An 18,406-nucleotide genomic window follows, 5' to 3' on the forward strand; every position below is an offset into this window, starting at 1 on the left:
ACAGTGTACATTTGTACAGCCAGAGGTGGATATAACAATCCATCATCCCTGGTAGGGGAGAGTACTGTGAAAGACTTCACAGGTTAGATGAAGGCTTAAAGAGTCCATGTGGACTAAAGACATATTTCAATTCAAATATGGTTTAAATTTATAGGCAATAAATCCATAGCAGATTGTATCATCCCCACCCCCCTACTTGTTACATTAGGCTCTCCCAAATCCCTTGCTGTCCTTCACACTCAGTATAATAATTGCCAAGGATTTTGTCCTAGTCTAAGCTCAACTCCTCTGTTTGATTTTTTTACTACCTCTCCCTCACTTTTTAAAAATATCTGATCTTATTTATTACTTAGAAAATATCATTTTTGACTGGACTCAAATTTAGAGGTAACAGCTCTCAGAGAGAAAAGCTTACATCTCCTGGCAGTTTGTTCCTGGCATTTTCCTTTGGTCTCCTTCATTTTCTTGGCCAAAGTTAGCACATTCTGCAGCCTGTTCTAATTTTTCTTAGTGTGCTGTTTCTTCAGAGCAATACACTGACTTTTGTGTTGCAGTATAGATGGAGTAACAAAACATTGAATCTTGGGAGCTTTGGCCCTAGGTTTCTTACCTTCTTTATTTGGGGCTTTCTCACAACATACCAGCAGACATCATCTTCTTTAGAGAGACTGAAAAGCTTGCAGATTCTGCTTTTTTGGGCCCCAGGTAACAAGGCACAGTAGTATCAGTGAGACCAGAAATATCTTTCTCCCCCCTTTTAAAAAAGTGACCAAGTTGAGAACACTCAGGCAGCCACAGTGCAACCCTGAACAAATTTGCACCTTCTTTCTCCAGCCCTCCTTGGTCAACAGGAATGCCTCCTGCTACTGAATGTAGCAGGAGGACACAACCATGGGTCAAGACAGCCTGCTTCATGGGGAAACCTTGTTTGTCATCCCCACCACCGATTTGAACTACATAACCCTTCCATTCTTCACCCAAAGAATCAGCAGCAACTTCTGTGGCCATATGCTTCTCATAAAATGTAGAAGTTTGCGTTCATCATCTACTTCAATGAATTTCTGGCAGCCAGTGGCTGGAAAGAAATGTTCAATTTCATCCCGACGCAGCCACAGCTTCTGAGGTACCACACACAAAAAAAGCTGCCCTTTTCTCCCTTTTAAGTATCAGCATGGATGCTGCCACCCCACCCACTCCCTTCTTTATATGCTTCTGTGTGTTTCCATTACATTTGTTTTTTAGCATAAGATTGAATATACAAATAAATCACTCTCTGAAGAACTTGTAGATAAGAAACAGATAGGAAAGACATCCAGATTGTTTTGTGTTATAACACTCTGTTTCAAACAATACTTTCTTTTTTAAAAAATTACATCCTTATGGACACCAGAGGGGTGGGGGTTTTGGGGGAGTGGGTGAAAAAAGTGAAGGGATTAAGAAGTAAGAATTGGGGGTTACAAAACAGTCACAGGGTTATAAAGTATAGCATAGGGGATATAGTTAATAATATTGTAATAACTATGTATGGTACCAAGTGGGTACTGAAAATATTGGGGGGGGGGACACTTTGTAAAGCACATGATTATCTAACCACTATGCTGTACACCTGAAACTAAAATACTAAATAATATTGAAAATTAAATTTAAAATTTAAAAATTGCATTCTTAATATACTAGAACTTTAATGAAAAAGCAAAGCTCAGATAGTGATTTATTTGTATATTCAATCTTACGCTAAAAAACAAATGTAATGGAAATACACAGAAGCATATAAAGAAGGAAGTGGGTGGGGTGGCAGCATCCATGCTGATACTTAAAAGGGAGCTTTTTTTGTGTGTGGTGCCTCGGAATGAAACTGAACATTTCTTTCCAGCCACTGGAAAAAGCCAAACTTTCCAAAATTCATAAGGAAAAGTACTTTGATTGAGAAAGAAAAGGAGGTTGATGGGCACAGTCTAAATGTGTCTACCTATTTCCTTCTTGTGGCTCCAGGATCTTTGTGTTATTTTATTGCTAGTTTTAAAATCTAAGAGTTCAAGATATTTAAGAGAAACAAAAAAAAGAGGATAGCTATTTTTTTGAGGTTGGGGCAGTAGAAAGATAAAGAGCTCAGCTTGCTGCCTCCCTAGAGTTCATACAGTGCACAAATTAGTATACTTTTGTTATTGCTATGAGGACAAAAACCAAAGAAAACAAGTTATTCATTGTAAACAGACTAATCAAGCACTTTAAAGTAGACTGAATTGTGGAATGCAGAAATGATTATGTTAGCCTGTCCTTGCAAATGGATAGCATTCCCCCTAAGGAATCACCCTCGACCTGCATGATTTAAAACATTAGTGTTACTCTGGCTGGTTTGGCTCGGCCGTTAGAGCTTTGGCCTGTGTTCCAGAGAGACCTGGGTTCGGTTCCCGCTAAGGGCACATACCTCAGTTGTAGTTTGTCCCCGGCCCTTGTTGGGTCATGTGGGTGACAACCACTGGATGTGTCCCTTTCACATTGATGTTTCTCTCTCTCTCTCTCCCCCTCCTACTCTATCTGAACAAAAAATGGAAACATGTCCTTGGGTGAGGATCCAAATAAATAAATAAATAAATAAATAAATAAATAAATAAAACATTAGTGTTGTCCGGCCAGTGTGGCTCAGAGGTTGAGTGTTGACCCCGGATCAATTCCCAGTCAGGACACATGCCCAGGTTGTGGGCCCACTCCCCAGTGGGGGGCATGCAGGAGATGGACAATCAATGTTTCTATCTTTCTCTCCCTCTCACTTCCTCTCTCTCTAAAATCAATAAAGGAACAAAAATTTTAAACAAAAAAACATTAGTGTTGCCCTGGCTGGACCAAAGAGTCATGGGTTCGATTCCGGCCAAGTGCACGTGCCTTGGTTGGGGTTTGTCCCCAACCCTGGTCGGGTCATGGGGGAGGCAGCCAGTCGCTATGTCTCTGTCACGTCAATGTTTCTCTCTCTCTCCCTTTCTCTTCCTCCCACTTTATCCAAAGATAAATAGAAAAGTATCCTCAGATGAGGATTAAAAAAAAACATTAGTGTTGGCATCCAGTGTGGCTCAGTGGTTGAGCGTCGACCCATGCACTAAGAGGTCACTGATTTGATTCAGTCAGGGCACATGCCCAGGTTTCTGGCTTGATCCCCAGTAGGGGCATGAAGGAGGCAGTTGATGGATGGTTCTCTCTCACATAGATGTTTCTATCTCTCTCTCCTCCCTTCCTCTCTCTCTAAAAATCAATTAAAAATATATTAACAAAACAAAAAACAAACACAAAACCAAACTAAAACAAACAAAAAATCTGTTAGTGTTCATTCTAAGGAAATGTCACCTTCTTCTTTTGTCATGAAAAAACTCCATGAAGCACTTTTTATAGCAGGAATTAGGCAGCATGATGGCTTAATTTTAATCTCATCCAAGGAAAGATTTAAAAAGTTTTTTTCTTTATTGATTTTAGAGCGAGAGGAAGGGAGAGAAAAAGAGAGACAGATGAGAGAGAAAATCAATAGGCTACCTCCTGCATGCCCCCACTGGGGATTGGGCCCACAGCCTGGGCATTTGCCCTGACTGGGAATTGAACGGGTGACCTCTTGGTGCATGGGTCAACACTCAACCAGTGAGCCTCACCAGCTGGGCAGATTTTTATTTCTTTTTTAATCTTGTCTTCCGCTGTGGCACCAATACAAAGTGTATACACACCCACAGGTGACAGGGCTATATGGGAGCTAAAAAATTAATATTTTTCCTCCCATCTTGTAACTTCTTCTAGCTGGATTAATAATCAAATTAACAGAGGCAGATTAACAGGAGAAAGTAAAATTTCAATGCATGTGCATGGTGAAGCAACATTGGTATATATGACATTTTGGACAAAGGAGAAAAGGGGGATGGGTGTTGACAGGTTGACCGGGTTATTAGATTTCAGAAGTGAGAATGGGTGATTCACAGGTAGTTGAGGAAGAACCAAACATTCAGGCCAGGCAAATTCCTGCTAGGCAACTCAGAAACAATGAGACACAGCAGGTATCTAGCTAATATGTCCCTTCCTGAAGGCCTCCTATTTACCACATTTAATTCAAATTAGGTAAGGCAACATCCTAAGATTCCCTTCCTGGAGTAGGTCTTTCCATTGAATCTCTTGAGCAAAAAATGGGGGAAATAAAAAGGTTCTTTCTGAGTCTTATTTTTCTTTTTCTGATGGTAGACCAATATTTATTTAATAGAATTAAAATTGTATTTCAATAATAATTTAAAATTTCAAGCCATCAAAAAGAATAATTCCAAAAAGGAAAAAACAAAGCCATAGTTTGGGAGGAGATATTTACATATATTGGACAAAAGACTCATATATTGCACATAAAGTAAATTCATAAGCCAAGAGAAAAAATTTAAAAACCCAATTTAAAAATTACAAAAATCACCTCAAAAACCTACACTTGATATATTTAATATCACTACACATCAGTGATACTCAAAAAAGAAACACATTAAATGTCACTACACACTCAGAGAGTGGCTAATGTTTAAAAGTCTGACATTTTCAAGTTTTTGTAAGGATCAGGATGAAATGGAACTTTCCATTCTTTTTTGAAAATATTTTTTTAATCATAGTTGACATTCAATATTATTTTATATTAGTTTCAGTGGGTGATACAGCATAGTGGTTAGATATTTACATAATTTATGAAGTGATTCCTTGCTCCCTTAGTTCTAGTACCCACCTGGCTCATACATAGTTATTACAATATTATTGACTGTATTCCCTATGCTATATTTTATTTATTTATTTATTTATTTATTTATTTATTTATTTGATGGCTTAGGTGTATTTTATTGGTTTTCATTCAGAATCCTTCTACAAAAGAGCAAAGTTAAAATCCAAGTCCCTAGTAGGAGAGTGAGAACCCGCCCCATGCTATATTTTATATCCCCATGTGTACCTTGTAACTACCAATATGTATTTCTTTCTTTTCTTTTTTTTTTTAATCCTCACTCGAGGACATTTTTTCACTTCTTGTTCAGAAAGAGTAGGAGGGAGCCCTGGCTGGTTTGGCTCAGAGGTTAGAGCATCGGCCTGCCGTCCAGAGAGACATGGGTAAGGTTCCTGCTAAGGGCGCATACCTCGGTTGCAGTTTGTCTCCGGCCCTGGTTGGGTTGTACGGGGAGGCAGCCACTCGTGTCCCTTTCATGTCAATGTTTCTCTCTTTCTCTCTCATCCTCTCTCTCCTTCCCACTCTATCTGAACAAAAAATAGAAAAATGTCCTTGGGTGAGGATAAAAAAAAGAAAGAAAGAGTGGGAGGGAGAGAGAGAGAGAGAAACATCCATGTGAGAGAGAAACATCGATTGACTGCCTCCTGCATGCCCCCTGCTGGGGATGGAGCTTGTACCTGGGCATGTGCCCTGACCAAGAACTGAACCTGGACCTCTCAGTTCATGAGATGACACTCAGTCCACTGAGCCACACTGCCTGGGCCCAATTTGTATTTATTTGTTTAACTTATCTTTATTGTTGTTTTTTAAAATTATTTTTCTCCAATTTTTATTAATTAATTTTTGTTACAGATGTTTCTCCTTTTTCCCCTTCCTTCCCATCCCGTCCCCCCACCTCCCTAGCATTGTTGTCTATGTCCATTGGTTGTTTTTTTGTTTTTTTTTTAATCCTCACCAGAGAACATTTTTGCATTTATCTTCAGATAGAGCAGGAGGGAGAGAGCAGGGAAGAGAGAGAGAGAATCATCAATGTGAGAGAGACACATCGACTGGTTGCCACTCACATGACCCCAACTGGGTCAGGGACAAACTGCAAATGAATTATGTGCCCTTAGTGGGAACCAAACCCGGGACTCTCTGGGCCACAGGCCAATGCTCTAACTGCTGAGCCAAACTGGCTAGGGCATTTTATTGTTGAATGTATTACAGATCTTCCCCTTTTTATCCCTCATTGACTCCCTCCTCCTCAATCCCTCCCTCGTCTTGCTTTCCACAATCTATTGTTTTTGTCCATTGGTTATGCACATATGCATAAAAGTTCTTTGGTTTACCTCTTCCTGCCTTCCCTTTCTCCTTCCATTTGAGGTTCATCAGTCTAACAACCAATTTCTTTTTTTAAAATTAAAAAAAATTGTTTTTTTTATCCTCACCTGAGGACATTTTTCCATTTTTTGTTCAGATAGAGTGGGAGGAAGAGAGAGGAAGAGAGAGACGGAGAGAAACATTGCCGTGAAAGGTACACATTGAGTGGCTGCCCCCACACAACCCATCCAGGGCCGGGAACAAACTGCAACCGAGATATGTGCCCTTAGTGGGAACCGAACCCTGGTCTCTCTGGACTGCAGGCCTATGTTCTAACCGCTGAGCCAAACTGGCCAGGGCTAACAACTAATTTTAGTTCTCAATTCTTTCATCTTTTTCACCCAGTCTCCCAGCCCCCTCCCATTTGGCAAGCAACAAAAAGTTCTCTGTATCTATGAGTCTGTTTCTGTTCTGCTTGCTCATTTTGCTTGTAGATTCAGTTGTTGATAGATATGTTTATTGCCATTTTATTGTTCATATTTTTGTTTTTCTTCTCCTTCAAGAAGACCCTTCAACATTTTATATAATACTGGGTTGGTGGTGATGAACTCTTTAGCTTTTTCTTGTCTAGGAAACTCTTGATATGGCTATCGATTTTAAATGATAGCTTTGCTGGATAAAATAATCTTGATTTTATGTTATTCCTTTTCATCACTTTGAATATCTCTTGCCACTTCTTTCTGGCCTGCAAAGTTTCTTTTGAGAAATCAGCCAACAGTCTTATGGGAGATCCTTTGTAGGTAACTAACTGCTTTCTCTTGCTGCTTTTAATATTTTTTCTTTGTCTTGAACTTTTTGCATTTTGATTATGATGTCTTGATGTGAGTCTCTTGGGGTTCATCTTGTTTGGGACTCTCTGTGCTTCCTGGACTGGTATGTCTGTTTCCTTCATCAAGTTAGGGAAGTTTTCTGTCATTATGTTTTCAAATAGGTTTTCAATTTCTTGTTCTCTCTCGTCTCCTTCTGGCACCCCCATGACGCAAATGTTGGTATGCTTGAAATTATCCCAGAGGCTCCTTACACTGTACTCATTTTTTTTGGATTCTTTTTTCTTTTTGCTGTTCTGATTGGGTGTTTTTTGCTTCCTTATATTTCAAATCGATGGTTTGCTTCTTGGCTTTACCTACTCTACTATTGACTCTGTGTAAATTTCTGACTGGTCTTTTTTTTATGTTGTTGATGTTTTCACTAAGTTCCTTGGAGTTCTCCTTAAGTTCCTTGAAGGTGTCACTAAGTTCCTTGAGCATCCTTATAATCAGTGTTTTGAACTCTGCATCTGATTCATGGCTTATTTCCATTTTGTTCAGTTCTTTCCCTGGGGATTTTGTTCTGTTCTTTCACTTGGGACACGTTTCTTTGTCCCTGTGTTTGTTTATACGTATTAGGTAGAGTAGCTATGTCTCTTAGGCTTCTTGGGGTGGCCTATTATTGTAGGTGTCATGTGGGGTCCAGTGGAACAGCCTCCCTGATCACCCCAACTGGGTCCTTGAGGTGCACCCCTAGTGTGGACTGGACACCACTTTGTTGTAATTGAGTCTTGATTGCTGTTAGCACAACAATGGGAGGGATTTACTCAGGCTGATCAGCTGCAAGGACTGGCTGTGCCCACTGGCCTCTGACTCCCGTGGAGGATCAGCAATATAGGGGCCTAACACACAGAGCAAGACTTACTTCAGCAGGGCTCTGGTACCTACTGAGTCCGCTCATTGAGTGTGTCACTTGTGGAGTTGGGTGGTGGTGTGTCTGTCTGTGTGGTCTGAAGCTGTCCACTGGCTGTGCTGGCTCTGGGACAAGGTCAGCCTCTGCCTGTGTTCTACCCGGGGTCACCAGGCATAAGCTACAAAGTCATCTGCAGGTGGCTGCTTCTTGTGCTGGGCTTGGAGGTGCCCAGAAAAAGCCAAGTTATGAACTAAGGCTGGCTGCTTCTAGTGCCAAGCCTAGGGCCACTTAACAAGAGGTATGGGGCTCTCTGAGACCAGATGCTGCTTGTTTGAGAGATTTCAGGAAACTCTGAAGCAGGATCCAAGACAGGCAAATCCTATGGTAAAACCACTGGAAACAGCTTGGGTGGGCCCAAAGGTTGGGTGGGGCAGGGCCTCAGGGAATCACCAGGGCAGGGCAAACAGTGTGAGCCATGTTGCTGAAGTCCTAGATGGCAGCCATCTGCCACCCCGGGGAAGGACTCACTAAAGGGACAACAGCCTCCCACAGCAAGTCTGTCCAGAAGAAAGCTGCCCCTCCAGCTCTTGCCCCAATGCCAAACACTTCAGTTCTTCATACTTCTCTGGTGCCTTTCAAGCTGCCTCCCCAACGTTGGAGCCCAGAAAGAGAGAGTCCAAGTATGTAAGACTGTGGGTGGTTCCTTTAAGAGGAACTGCCTGGGGCTCCCTCAGCCTCAGCCTCCCTCAGCCTCAGCCTCCCTCAGCCTCAGCCTCCCTCAGCCTCAGTTCCTGCTGGTTTTACAGCCAGAAGTTATGGGGACTTCTCTTCCTGGCACTGAAACCGTGAGCTGGGAGCCTGGTGTGGGACGGGGACCCCTCACTCAGGGAGGACCTTCACAGCTGAGGTGTTTGTCCTGATTTTTATCTGCCACACGTGGGAGTGGGATCTGCCCTCTGCACTTCCCTTCTTCCTACCAATCTTGATGTGGCTTCTTCTTTAATTTTGTAGTTGTAGGACTTCCATTCAGCTCCATATCAGGCAATTCTGAATGATGGTTGTTTTGTAGTTTAGTCATAATTTTGATGTCCCAATTTGTATTTCTTAATCCTTTCAACTTTTCACCCAGTCACTCAAGCCCTCTCCCATCTGTCAATCATCAGTTTGTTCTCTATATCTAGGAGTTAGTTTCTGTTTTGTTTGTTCGTTCATTTTGTTCTGTAGATTCCACATATAAATAAATAAATATGGTATTTGTCTTTCTCTGACTTACTTCACTTAGCATAATATTCTCTAGGTCCATCCATGTTATTAGGAATGTTAAGGTTTCATCCTTTTTTTTTGACTAAGTAATGTTTCATTGTATATACATATAAACCACTTCTTCTTTATCCAATCTTCTGTTCATGAGTACTTGGTTGCTGTTATATCTTGGCTATTGTAAATAATGCTGCAATGAATATAGAGAGACATATATCTTTTCAAATTAGTGTCTTTGATTTCTTTGCATATATACCCAGAAGTAGAATTTATGTGTTATAAGGTAGTTCTATTTTTAATTTTTTCCATGAAACTCTATACTGTTTTTTTTATTCTTTTTTTTTCTTCAAATCCTCAACTGACAATGTTTTCCTATTTATCTTCAGATAGAGTGTGAGGGAGGGGCAGAAAGAGACACACACACATCGACTGGTTGCTTCCTGCATGACCCCGACCAAGGCTGGGGACAAACTGCAACCAAGGTGCATGCCCTTGACTGGAATTGAACCCGTAACTCTTTGCTCCATGGGCTGACGCTCTGATCGCTGAGCTAAACCGGCCAGGGCTCTATACTGTTTTTCATAGTGGCTACACCAAATTTGCAATCCCACCAACAGTGCACGAGGGTTCCCTTTTCTACACATCCCCACCAACACTTGTTTATTGATTTATTGATGATAGCTATTCTGACAGGTGTGAGGTGATATCTCATTGGGATTTTAATTTGCATTTCTCTAATGATTAGCGATGTTGAGCATTTTTTCATATGTCTATTAGCCATCTGTACATCCTCTTTGGAGTAATGTTTATTCAGGTACTCTGCCCATTTTTTAAATTGGATTGTTTTTTAGTCTAGTTTCATTTTTTTCATATATCTTTCCAATTTTTCCAACACCATTTATTGTCTTTACCCCATTGTATATTGTCATATATTAATTGACCATATAAGTGTGGGCTTATTTCTGGGATATCTATTCTATTCCATTGATCTATGTGTCTGTTTTTATGCCAGTACCATGCTGTTTTGATTATTATAGCTTTACAGTACTGAGTCTTGTTTCTTAACAACTAAAATCAATATCCCAAAAGGGCAGCTTCTACATGGCAAAACTTCCCCTTCAACTACATAAAGCCCTGTTTAACGTCAGCATCAGCATTTCCTGGGATCCTGTTAGAAATGCAGAATTTCAAACCATACTCCAAACTTAATGTATCAGAATCTGCATCTTTTAAAAAAGATACCCAGGTGATTCATGCACACACTTGATTTTGAGAATCATTGATCAGATAAACCTGTCTGACCAGTAGAAAATATAGTTAACTATTATGTACATATAGATTATCCATAGCATACATAAGCGATATCCATTATCCTTCATTATCTGTATTGCAGTTCCCTGCTGTCAATACACATAAATATTTTGTGAGATGATAATGTGAAGCACAGTCATATCCCAGGGGAAATTCTGAAAGCAGTGACACTCCACCCACAGGCATCTTGCCTCCAAGCATTTGAAATTAAACTTTAATTCAGTTTGCAACAGGAATAAATAGCAAATTATAATTTTGTTTTTTTTTTTGTTGTTTTTTTTTTACTTAACTTTGACCCTAGGCCTCTATTATATGTGACTATAACTCTTAATTATAAGATGTTGAAAATATGCCCTGGCCAGTTTGGCTCAGCAGTTAGAGTGTTGGCCTGAGGACTGAAAGGTCTCGGGTTCAATTCCTAGTCAAGGGCACACATCTGGGTTGCAGGTTAAATCTGTGGCCCCAGTCGGGGTCATGTGGGAGGCAATTAATCCTTGTGTCTCTCTCACATCAATGTTTCTTTCTCTCTCTCCTCTCTCTTTCCCTCTCTCTCTTCCTCTCTCCCTCCCTTCCACTCTATTTAAAAGTCAATGGAAAAATATCCTCTGGTGAGGATTAATAACAACAAAAAGATGTTTCAAGATATATAAAGTACCAAATAAACCTTTGGATCCCATGTAATCAGAAAAGTCCGCAGATAATAATCTATCAAATAGTATTTTGTTCTTGCTTCAAGAACCAGAATATATATATAATAAATAATAATTTTTTACATATTTTATATCCATTTATATACAAAAATGTTCAGAAAAACAAATCATGTAATTGAAATGAAGAATACTTGCCCTGGCCAGTTTGGCTCAACAGTTAGGGCATCGGCCCATGGTCCAGAGAGACCGGGTTCGGTTCCTACTAAGGGCATGTACCTCGGTTGCAGTTTGTCCCCGCCTCTGTTGGGGTCGTGTGGGTGGCAACCAGTCGATGTGTCTCTCTCACGTTGATGTTTCTCTCTCTCTCTCTTCCTCTCTCCCTCTTGCTCTATGCAAAGATGTCCTTGGGTAAGGAGAAAAAAAAAAAGAATACTATATATTAACTTAACAGTTACATTAAATCATCAACATTATTTAACAAGTGAAGAGTTATTAAAGTTACATGTTATAGATAATTTTTTTTAATTTTACTTATTTAAATGAGTAAAATTAATGTCCTGATTTATGAATGCAAAGTCTCAGTCAGGAATTCCATATGACATCTTTATAGGCTAAAGTTTAGATGATAAACTAATGATTTATCCAAAAGTTGTGCAAAAGCACAGGTAGCCAATGCCTACTTTAGGTTTTAGCAGCTAAGTGGTTGTATTACTTTTTATGATTGGTTTTGATTAGATATTAATAGGACATGAAACAGGCCAAAGCAGATTTTTCAGGATTAATCTTTTGACAAATCCACTTCTATAGAAACAAATTCACTACTCTCAAGGCTCAGATTTGTCATTCTAGGAATTTGGAGCAATATGTAATAATTTAACCATATATAATGTCACAAGTTTATATCTGATCTCTTCAAGTGTCTTGAAAGTCCCTGTAGGACAGAAATTTGCACAAGTCTACTTACTGATCTGTGTGGGGATGCTATCATAATTTGTAGGAAAAGTTATTTTCCCTGTACTGTAGAACAAGGCTTCAACTATGTGGTCAAGGACAGGCAAGGAAATTAAAGACAGAATGCAAATTCAGAAATAACAGAATCCTTTCCAGTACAGGCAATCCTTGATCCAAAAATATCTACCTCTATAACTAATTACAGAATCTAGAAGAGAATACCAAGGGTAGTATAAACCTTTTTCATTTCCTCCCAGCAAGAGAAGCTGTAGGTTTTGTCTGCTCACTAGCTGATTATCAGTCTGTCTCTGGGTTGTATTATGCACTTTGATCATGATACACTGTTTTTTTCAGCTCTTATCTTCCTTTCTCCTGTAATGTAACTTTTTCCTTCATCTGTAGAATGTGAAGTGCTTTCATCTGCTTTCACTGATATCACTAAATGGCATCCCTGATGCCATTTTTGGTGTTTTGTACACAGAAGTTAATTGAAAAACGTTAGTTGTCTTACCTTTAAAAATAATTCAGGAAATAATAAAGTGAGAAAAAGAAAATGGGGAGGATAAATAAGATGGATCCAGGGATGAAATGTGATTTCAAATTGCTGTAAGTTCCTGTGCATTGACAAAACAATAGCCCACAGTTTAGCTCTGAAAAGCAACAGCAGCCAATGCAAGAAAAAAAGATCAGTTACATGATTTGCAGTGTATCTTCAGGGGAAAGCAAACTATTCTTGTAAGGTGTCAGTGAGATAACCAGAGACACACAGCCAAATTATAAAGGAGCACTTTATTACACCGGTGGGCTGAAGGGGGGCTCTCCCCAAATCGACAGCCCTGAGGCTTCTTTGTTGCTGGCTTCTATAGACACAAACTATATATAGAGAAAAAAACTACATTCTTGGTAGTATGCTTTTGCATCGTTAAGCGGGGAACTGATGGAAGTGAGGCAAGTGCAGCTGTTAGAGGTTAGGGCAACCATTAATCTCTTTTTTCTCATGGTTCCTTTGAGTTTCCCAAGGCCATCATTAACCCCTTATCTTTATAGTTTTCTTTGAGTTTCTCAAGGCCCTTATGTTCACAAAAAAGAAACTGCCAGGGTGTGTATGTGCAGTAACTGAGGGTCAGAATGGAGTTATTACATCCCCACTTTTTTTATGTACAAGTCATATCATTGACCTTTTTTATTAAGGATATTAACTCTGTCCCTGTATTATTTCTAAATTATTGGTATAGAAACAGCAAGTTTTGCCTAGTGCTACAAAAAGTCCTCCCTGCTTGAGGAAAAGGAGATCTAAACCTAGTCTGTTTTGTATTGCTGGAGGTTATACTTAGGTGGGAATATGCAAGTCCCTTGCCCCTGGATATCCCTCAAAGTTAACTTGGACTGGTCTCATGTACAGTTGTCAGCATTTGGGGTCTGGGAAATTGACTCAGAGAGGCCTAGCTCTATATAATAATGTGGCCTTGAATTTAGGCATATCTCGTAGTCAACCTCAATGTCCTACCTGTGGCCTAATAAAGGTCTGGCTGACTAATGATATTAATCTGAATGGGGGTAGATTTTCCTAGAGGGAAACCCTTGGGCTTGGTTAACCAACTAAAATCTATATGAGGGTCCCTGCTTCTTAGATAGCCCTTAGTAGTATATATAGTTTCATATCCCCAAGATGGACAAAAGTATTCATTTGCATTCAAGTAACTTGTGGTGACTGTACCGCTCCCTGGGAATATATAGATTCCTACCCTTTCTAGTCCTCATTCCCCTGTAGATGTCCCATAACCCCAGGGTAGGGGCTCTTCTATATGACATCAATCTTCAGTAATACTATCTGTGCCTATGGTGCCTCACATGAGGTCACGTAGGTTGAGATCGAAAACAGGTTTTTCTATCCCCTTTGTGGTGACATTTCTTAAGACCTCTCCCAATATCCCATTTCTAAGTTCCCAGTTTTACTGGGGCCCAGATCTATAAAGATTCCCCTGAACAGTTATAACCAGGAAAATTAGAGTCCCGATAAATGCAAGTGTCTCATTTTTAAGGGATCTGGAGAGGCCTGGACTGTCCATTCTGCTTTTTTCGCCTTCAGCCTGGAAGGTGCAGCCAGATCGGGATGCCGTTGACCTTGACAGCCATTGGTGCAGGCAGGATGACAGTGTATGGTCACTTCCAGGCCTGAGTCAGTCCCTGAGTGGTGAATTTCTTTACCTACACCAAGTCCCTGGGCTAGAAAAGGTGCACAGGGTCCAAGATGGGCACAGGCAGGACATTGCAGATGTGTTTATGGATGGCTTTCGGGGTGAACTTCAGGGTCTGCAAGAACTGTAAGAGGGCAAGGGGAAGCAGAGTTGTCCAATTTTCACAGGTTTCTAAAGTAAATTTGGTTAAGGTTTCCTTTAAGGTCCTGTTCACGTGCTCTACCTGCCCAGAACTCTGTGGGCGGTAAGTACAATGGAGCTTCTAATTTATATTTAACCCCTTAGAGATATCCTGTGATATCTTTGCTATAAAGGCTGGGCTGTTGTCTGATCCAAGGGTCAGGAGTAGCCTAAATCTGTTACTCCCTTTACTACATCCTAGACTGTTATTCCATTACCAGGGGCAAGCTCTCCCTCTCTCAGTGTCCTATTTTCTTCCCTTCTTGAGTATTCCTCCAATGTCCTGTCTTCCTGTAATATTTATGTCCTTTTTCTTTATCCTTCCTTATCTTTTTATTTCCTTTGCATAATCCTTCTCTTTTAATTTTCTCCCTCTCTACAATCCTTCTTCAGCTTGCTGACAGAGCCTCTTTGACTTTTCTAGTCCCTCCCTTGATATGAACCTGAGAGCTTGCTCAATCTATCTGCTATCTGCACATCCTCCAGCTTTTCTTCTCCTCCTCCCTACTTAGACCTATACATTCCTGCTTCTCTCCACCTTCTCCCTTTCTCTGTGACCTTACTAAACATTGCCTGCCTCTCAGGAGTTCAGTAAGCTTGGTGTAACCTAAGTGGGTAGCCTGGTGCAGCTGGTTGACTAAAGTCTGACCTAGAGCCTCTAGGACTAACAACCTCCCATCAGGTAGTGTCCACTATCCATTGATTTCTTTTACAGCTTGTTTCTGCTTGGCTGAGTCATTTTTTGACCTAGTGTATCTGGAGAGGCCCCACTGGTTTTAGGTCTGCTTCCTAAGCTTTCTGATCTGCAGCAGATCTCTCTTGCTCCATTAGAGAGTCTGGATTAGGGCTATGAGTTCAGCCCATTGGGCTGAAGTTCCCCTATTTAATGACTGTGACCAGATGACATAGTCCAGAGTTACTATTGCTGCCCTGACATTCCTGACTTTTTCCTGGACATAGCTGTTCCTGTTCGTGAACAATACCTCATCTGATGATGGCAGTGGGACATTCTTGAGGTCTGGGCAGGCCGTCTGCACTATGTTGATTACCTCCAGGCAGTCCTGCAGAGGTTTCTCTGGCTCATCGTCTGGAGGCAGGCTGGCAGGATTGATGGCTAACATCTTGTGGAACTTGATGTGGGGGCTGGCCTGGAGTAGCAGTGGCCAGCAATGGAATGATCTCTGGAGGAGATCACGTCTGAGTAGGGGATATGGGCACTCTGGCAGGACCAGAAATGAATGAGTCACAGTATTTTTCCCAAGGTCTATAGTCCTCTTTGAAGTCCAGGGGTAGGTTAGGGACCCATTGGCTTGGTCAAGACTGAGTCTGCTGTACCAGTATCTACCAGGAAGCTAACTAGTTTGTCCCCTATTGTCTTGTATTATTCTGGGCTCTGGAGGGCTCAGTTGGAAGGAGCCCCAGCCCTGTCATTTTCCTAAGTTAAGAATAGCTTTTTACTTTGTTCCTCTACACCTGGCTTTGCCCTTGTCTTTTCTATCCCTAATTGTGACCTAAGCCTGCCATCCTGACTCTTCCTCATGTTTCCCTTCCTAGGGTGATCTTTTTCTATGGGCCCTGTTTCTCTTAAGGCTGTTATTATTACCTTTGCTATTCTATTATCTTGTTTTTCTCTAGGGGTGTCCCTATTATCATATCTCTTTTGAGCTATTTCAATTAATTGGGCCTTTAGGCCTAACAGGAGAACACAGTAAAAAGTGTCCAAGGAAGCCCTCTGACCAGCAGTATTTGGGTCCCACTGTGGGCTTGGGGATGGGAAAATTTTCTCTGACCCCAGGTTTTCAAAAGGATGCGGGAAAGGAAAGCGTCATCCTAGCACGCATATTTACACAGGGCAGAGTGTTTTTCAACTCTCTTTAAGAGCACTTTGCACCCTGGCCAGTTTTGCTCAGCAGTTAGAGCGTTGGCCTGCGGACCAGAGAGTCCCGGGTTCGGTTCCCGCTAAGGGCACATACCTCAGCCCTGGTTGGGGTCGTGTGGGTGGCAGTCACTTGATGTCTCTCTTTCACATCAATGTTTCTCTCTCTCTTCCTTCTTCTCTCCCTCTATCTGAAGATAAATGCAAAAATGTTCTCCAGTGAGGATAAAAAATAAAAATAAATAAATAAATAAATAAAAGTGGTCTAGTAAAAAAAAAAAAAAAAAAAAAAGAGCACTTTGCGCTTGCACTTGGGATCCCTATTTTCAATTCCCCAAAGTCAGAGAAGCTTGTTGGAAACTTGCTGCCACCAAACCCTCTGTGGACAAGCAGCCTGGGCTGGCACTGAAGGAACACTCCATTTCCACAGCTGGACGCCCTCCCCGGGGAACTCTGAGGCTCCTGTGGCCTCCAGGTGTGTGTCTGCACGCCCACCCACCGCCCCTATTTCCTAGGATAAGGAGTTCTCTGCACCGGACCCCGGTCCCAACACGCAGTGCTATGCGACACACACAGGGCGGCTCACCAGCAGGGACGGCCCCTTTCTGGCTGCTCCCCCTTCTTGGTGCATCTGCCACAGCCAGTGTGATGGGGCCTGGGCACAAGGTAAAGATTCACCTCCTCTGGGGGGTGGGGGAGGAAGGACAATGTCCTGTCCCTATAGATGAACAGGCAAATGATCTAAAATATAGGATTAAAAAAACCTAGTGTTGTCCTCAGAATCTTTCCATTTGATAAACTGTACACTTTATTGGGGCCTGGAAACCTGTCCTATTTCTTGTAAACTGGCCATAGAAACATCTGCTCCTGTATCTGAAATACCTTTAAATTTCTATTCAAACTGAACTCTATTCCTAGCTATTTCCTTGGGTAATTAGCTGTGCCCAATAGGCTCTGTTTGTGAAGCTAAATCCTCCCTCTCCCCACAGATCCTTGTCTGATGGATGTAAGACCTAGAGAATTTTCCCCTTTTGTTGGGAGCTCTTTCCAGGCCTGTAAAGCACAAATATTAATCACAGCTATAGGGAAGGCAGTGGGGGAGTCTTTAAGGACTCATAGTCTTTCTTGGCTTTTTGTCAAGTCTTTCTCTACACCCTGTTTTCCTTCCTTATTCACCTCCTGCACTGGATTAAGGCAATCTCTAATTAGGGACCAAAGAGTAAACGTTTGTGTCGGAAACTTGTTCAGGCCTTTCACTGGATCTCTGCCTCGCAGGCACTTCCCTACCTTTTCCTAGGTTTCTCTTGGGGCCCAGTTTGGGGCCCACTACTAGTATTTATGCCCTGGTCTGGAGGGCATGGCTCTTTAACCATGGAGGTTGGTGTCTCACTAAATCAAGCCATTTATCAATATAGGGAAATTGGTCTGGATGCCCCGAATCCCTAGTGACCCGATTCCAGATTGCCTGCACTAACTCTGGGTCAAAGGGCCATCCTACCCCAAAAGTGGGCCATTCTAATTTACAGAGAGTGCACAATTTACCCTTTGAGAATTTAATCCCATACCCATATTCGTCTCCAAAAGCTTCCCTGAAGTGCTGTAAGAGGCATCTGAGGGGGATCTTTTGTGAACTTTGCCTATTTCCCATCCTCCCTAAGTAGATAAGTTTTAGCCTTAAGCCAGCCTCAGATTAAACAGAAAAACAGAAAAAAAGAGAAAACTGAGAATTCCCAAGGGCTAAAGATTTGTAGGCTTCCTTGTAGTAAAAGGTCTGTGAGCCAGGATAAAATATCCTCAAACTCTAGTGAGACTGGCCAGCACCAATGTAAATCCTCGAGGAGACAGTGGACAAACAGGCTGAAGCAACAGAATAAGCACATGGACCACATATAAGGAACAGAGACAAAAGAAAACACACAAGACAGAAACTTTTCGCTTTGTCCACTTGGCCATTTCTCGGAGATTTAGACACCTCTTGGCATCGACAGGCCGGTATAACCCCCAGCATGGATTAGGTTTGCAGGTGGAGACCAGAATGTTCCCAAGAATCTGATACTGCCCTTAGCTTTTTTTTTAGTTTATCACGGGACCACAGGTAAGGACTTATAGAGGCTCCATAACAAGTGTTGTGGAGCACGGTCACTCATGAGCAATTACATCCACACAGTCACATTCACACACCAGAAGTTCCCAAGAGGTGATCAGACTCCCCTTCCACCCCAGCACCAGGCCAAGGAAA

The 18,406-nt window shown here is 41.5% G+C and overlaps 1 pseudogene; it reads right to left on the minus strand.

The window, feature by feature from the left end:
- Positions 1 to 497: 497 nt before the first annotated feature.
- On the minus strand, positions 498 to 17,736 carry LOC118642091 (annotated as a pseudogene).
- Positions 17,737 to 18,406: the final 670 nt, after the last annotated feature.

The sequence above is a fragment of the Molossus molossus genome, unplaced genomic scaffold (assembly GCF_014108415.1).
Source record: "Molossus molossus isolate mMolMol1 unplaced genomic scaffold, mMolMol1.p scaffold_m16_p_3, whole genome shotgun sequence".
NCBI lineage: Eukaryota > Metazoa > Chordata > Mammalia > Chiroptera > Molossidae > Molossus > Molossus molossus.